Source organism: Hemibagrus wyckioides, linkage group LG28 (assembly GCF_019097595.1).
Source record: "Hemibagrus wyckioides isolate EC202008001 linkage group LG28, SWU_Hwy_1.0, whole genome shotgun sequence".
NCBI classification, from domain to species: Eukaryota; Metazoa; Chordata; class Actinopteri; order Siluriformes; family Bagridae; genus Hemibagrus; species Hemibagrus wyckioides.
The window spans coordinates 599,524-604,523 of record NC_080737.1 but is presented as its reverse complement, the minus strand read 5'-3'; the positions used below and the strand labels follow the sequence as shown (position 1 = coordinate 604,523).

General features: G+C 47.5%; 1 protein-coding gene across 5 annotated transcripts in view; it reads right to left on the bottom strand.

Moving 5' to 3' along the window:
* Positions 1 to 5,000, bottom strand: part of cchcr1 (coiled-coil alpha-helical rod protein 1) — a 45,257-nt gene that overhangs the window by 24,727 nt on the left and 15,530 nt on the right. The window lies entirely within an intron of this gene.

The following is a 5,000-nucleotide window of genomic DNA, read 5'->3' as shown; positions in this document are numbered from 1 at the left end:
AGGTCTCAGTGTGTTACTGATCAGTTGTGGTGTGTGTGTGTGTGTGTGTGTGTACACTGTAGCTGTAGGTCTCAGTGCGTTACTGATCAGTTGTGGTGTGTGTGTGTGTGTGTGTGTGTGTGTGTGTGTGTGTGTACACTGTAGCTGTAGGTCTCTCAGTGTGTTACTGATCAGTTGTGGTGTGTGTGTGTGTGTGTGTGTGTGTGTGTGTACACTGTAGCTGTAGGTCTCTGTGTTACTGATCAGTTGTGGTGTGTGTGTGTGTGTGTGTGTGTGTGTATGTGTGTGTGTGTGTGTGTGTGTGTGTGTGTACACTGTAGGTCTCAGTGCGTTACTGATCAGTTGTGGTGTGTGTGTGTGTGTGTGTGTGTATGTGTGTGTGTGTGTGTGTACACTGTAGGTCTCAGTGCGTTACTGATCAGTTGTGGTGTGTGTGTGTGTGTGTGTGTGTACACTGCAGCTGTAGGTGTCAGTGTGTTACTGATCAGTTGTGGTGTGTGTGTGTGTGTGTGTGTGTGTACACTGCAGCTGTAGGTCTCAGTGTGTTACTGATCAGTTGTGGTGTGTGTGTGTGTGTGTGTGTGTGTGTACACTGCAGCTGTAGGTCTCAGTGTGTTACTGATCAGTTGTGGTGTGTGTGTGTGTGTGTGTGTGTGTGTGTGTACACTGTAGCTGTAGGTCTCAGTGTGTTACTGATCAGTTGTGGTGTGTGTGTGTGTGTGTGTGTGTACACTGTAGCTGTAGGTCTCAGTGTGTTACTGATCAGTTGTGGTGTGTGTGTGTGTGTGTGTGTGTGTGTACACTGTAGCTGTAGGTCTCTCAGTGTGTTACTGATCAGTTGTGGTGTGTGTGTGTGTGTGTGTGTGTGTGTGTGTGTGTACACTGTAGCTGTAGGTCTCAGTGTGTTACTGATCAGTTGTGGTGTGTGTGTGTGTGTGTGTGTGTGTGTGTACACTGTAGCTGTAGGTCTCAGTGTGTTACTGATCAGTTGTGGTGTGTGTATGTGTGTGTGTGTGTGTGTGTGTGTGTGTACACTGTAGCTGTAGGTCTGTGTGTTACTGATCAGTTGTGGTGTGTGTGTGTGTGTGTGTGTGTGTGTGTGTGTACATTGTAGGTCTCAGTGCGTTACTGATCAGTTGTGGTGTGTGTGTGTGTGTTGTGTGTGTGTGTGTGTGTGTGTATGTGTGTGTGTGTGTACACTGTAGGTCTCAGTGCGTTACTGATCAGTTGTGGTGTGTGTGTGTGTGTGTGTGTGTGTGTGTGTGTACACTGTAGCTGTAGGTCTCTGTGTTACTGATCAGTTGTGGTGTGTGTGTGTGTGTGTGTGTGTGTGTGTGTATGTGTGTGTGTGTGTGTGTGTGTGTACACTGTAGGTCTCAGTGCGTTACTGATCAGTTGTGGTGTGTGTGTGTGTGTGTGTGTGTGTGTGTATGTGTGTGTGTGTGTGTGTGTGTGTGTGTACACTGTAGGTCTCAGTGCGTTACTGATCAGTTGTGGTGTGTGTGTGTGTGTTGTGTGTGTGTGTGTGTGTGTGTGTGTATGTGTGTGTGTGTGTGTGTGTGTGTGTATGTGTGTGTGTGTGTGTGTGTGTGTGTGTGTGTGTACACTGTAGCTGTAGGTCTGTGTGTTACTGATCAGTTGTGGTGTGTGTGTGTGTGTGTGTGTGTGTGTACACTGTAGGTCTCAGTGCGTTACTGATCAGTTGTGGTGTGTGTGTGTGTGTTGTGTGTGTGTGTGTGTGTGTGTGTGTATGTGTGTGTGTGTGTACACTGTAGGTCTCAGTGCGTTACTGATCAGTTGTGGTGTGTGTGTGTGTGTGTGTGTGTGTGTACACTGTAGCTGTAGGTCTCTGTGTTACTGATCAGTTGTGGTGTGTGTGTGTGTGTGTGTGTGTGTACACTGTAGCTGTAGGTCTCAGTGTGTTACTGATCAGTTGTGGTGTGTGTGTGTGTGTGTGTGTGTGTGTGTGTGTACACTGTAGCTGTAGGTCTCAGTGTGTTACTGATCAGTTGTGGTGTGTGTGTGTGTGTATGTGTGTGTGTGTGTGTACACTGTAGCTGTAGGTCTCAGTGCGTTACTGATCAGTTGTGGTGTGTGTGTGTGTGTGTGTACACTGTAGCTGTAGGTCTCAGTGTGTTACTGATCAGTTGTGGTGTGTGTGTGTGTGTGTGTGTGTGTGTACACTGTAGCTGTAGCTCTCAGTGTGTTACTGATCAGTTGTGGTGTGTGTGTGTGTGTGTGTGTGTACACTGTAGCTGTAGGTCTCAGTGTGTTACTGATCAGTTGTGGTGTGTGTGTGTGTGTGTGTGTGTGTGTGTACACTGTAGCTGTAGGTCTCTCAGTGTGTTACTGATCAGTTGTGGTGTGTGTATGTGTGTGTGTGTGTGTGTGTGTGTGTGTGTGTGTGTGTACACTGTAGCTGTAGGTCTGTGTGTTACTGATCAGTTGTGGTGTGTGTGTGTGTGTGTGTGTGTGTGTGTACACTGTAGGTCTCAGTGCGTTACTGATCAGTTGTGGTGTGTGTGTGTGTGTTGTGTGTGTGTGTGTGTGTGTGTATGTGTGTGTGTGTGTACACTGTAGGTCTCAGTGCGTTACTGATCAGTTGTGGTGTGTGTGTGTGTGTGTGTGTGTGTGTGTACACTGTAGCTGTAGGTCTCTGTGTTACTGATCAGTTGTGGTGTGTGTGTGTGTGTGTGTGTGTGTGTGTATGTGTGTGTGTGTGTGTGTGTGTGTGTGTGTACACTGTAGGTCTCAGTGCGTTACTGATCAGTTGTGGTGTGTGTGTGTGTGTGTGTGTGTATGTGTGTGTGTGTGTGTGTGTGTGTGTGTGTGTGTGTGTACACTGTAGGTCTCAGTGCGTTACTGATCAGTTGTGGTGTGTGTGTGTGTGTGTGTGTGTGTGTGTACACTGCAGCTGTAGGTCTCAGTGTGTTACTGATCAGTTGTGGTGTGTGTGTGTGTGTGTGTGTGTGTGTACACTGCAGCTGTAGGTCTCAGTGTGTTACTGATCAGTTGTGGTGTGTGTGTGTGTGTGTGTGTGTGTACACTGCAGCTGTAGGTCTCAGTGTGTTACTGATCAGTTGTGGTGTGTGTGTGTGTGTGTGTGTGTGTGTGTGTGTACACTGTAGCTGTAGGTCTCAGTGTGTTACTGATCAGTTGTGGTGTGTGTGTGTGTGTGTGTGTACACTGTAGCTGTAGGTCTCAGTGTGTTACTGATCAGTTGTGGTGTGTGTGTGTGTGTGTGTGTGTACACTGTAGCTGTAGGTCTCAGTGTGTTACTGATCAGTTGTGGTGTGTGTGTGTGTGTGTGTGTGTGTGTACACTGTAGCTGTAGGTCTCTCAGTGTGTTACTGATCAGTTGTGGTGTGTGTGTGTGTGTGTGTGTACACTGTAGCTGTAGGTCTCAGTGTGTTACTAATCAGTTGTGGTGTGTGTGTGTGTGTGTGTGTGTGTGTGTGTACACTGTAGCTGTAGGTCTCAGTGTGTTACTGATCAGTTGTGGTGTGTGTATGTGTGTGTGTGTGTGTGTGTGTGTGTGTGTACACTGTAGCTGTAGGTCTGTGTGTTACTGATCAGTTGTGGTGTGTGTGTGTGTGTGTGTGTGTGTGTGTGTACACTGTAGGTCTCAGTGCGTTACTGATCAGTTGTGGTGTGTGTGTGTGTGTTGTGTGTGTGTGTGTGTGTATGTGTGTGTGTGTGTACACTGTAGGTCTCAGTGCGTTACTGATCAGTTGTGGTGTGTGTGTGTGTGTGTACACTGTAGCTGTAGGTCTCTGTGTTACTGATCAGTTGTGGTGTGTGTGTGTGTGTGTGTGTGTGTGTATGTGTGTGTGTGTGTGTGTGTGTGTACACTGTAGGTCTCAGTGCGTTACTGATCAGTTGTGGTGTGTGTGTGTGTGTGTGTGTGTGTGTGTGTGTGTGTGTGTGTGTGTGTGTGTGTGTGTACACTGTAGGTCTCAGTGCGTTACTGATCAGTTGTGGTGTGTGTGTGTGTGTGTGTGTGTACACTGCAGCTGTAGGTCTCAGTGTGTTACTGATCAGTTGTGGTGTGTGTGTGTGTGTGTGTGTGTGTGTACACTGTAGCTGTAGGTCTCAGTGTGTTACTGATCAGTTGTGGTGTGTGTGTGTGTGTGTGTGTGTGTGTGTGTGTGTGTGTGTACACTGTAGGTCTCAGTGCGTTACTGATCAGTTGTGGTGTGTGTGTGTGTGTGTGTGTGTGTGTACACTGCAGCTGTAGGTCTCAGTGTGTTACTGATCAGTTGTGGTGTGTGTGTGTGTGTGTGTGTGTGTGTACACTGCAGCTGTAGGTCTCAGTGTGTTACTGATCAGTTGTGGTGTGTGTGTGTGTGTGTGTGTGTGTACACTGTAGCTGTAGGTCTCAGTGTGTTACTGATCAGTTGTGGTGTGTGTGTGTGTGTGTGTGTGTGTGTGTGTGTACACTGTAGCTGTAGGTCTCAGTGTGTTACTGATCAGTTGTGGTGTGTGTGTGTGTGTGTGTGTGTGTACACTGTAGCTGTAGGTCTCAGTGTGTTACTGATCAGTTGTGGTGTGTGTGTGTGTGTGTGTGTATGTGTGTGTGTGTGTGTGTGTGTACACTGTAGCTGTAGGTCTCTCAGTGTGTTACTGATCAGTTGTGGTGTGTGTATGTGTGTGTGTGTGTGTGTGTGTGTGTGTACACTGTAGGTCTCAGTGCGTTACTGATCAGTTGTGGTGTGTGTGTGTGTGTTGTGTGTGTGTGTGTGTGTGTGTATGTGTGTGTGTGTGTGTGTGTGTGTGTGTATGTGTGTGTGTGTGTGTGTGTGTGTGTGTACACTGTAGCTGTAGGTCTGTGTGTTACTGATCAGTTGTGGTGTGTGTGTGTGTGTGTGTGTGTGTGTGTGTGTGTACACTGTAGGTCTCAGTGCGTTACTGATCAGTTGTGGTGTGTGTGTGTGTGTGTGTGTGTGTGTATGTGTGTGTGTGTGTACACTGTAGGTCTCAGTGCGTTACTGATCAGTTGT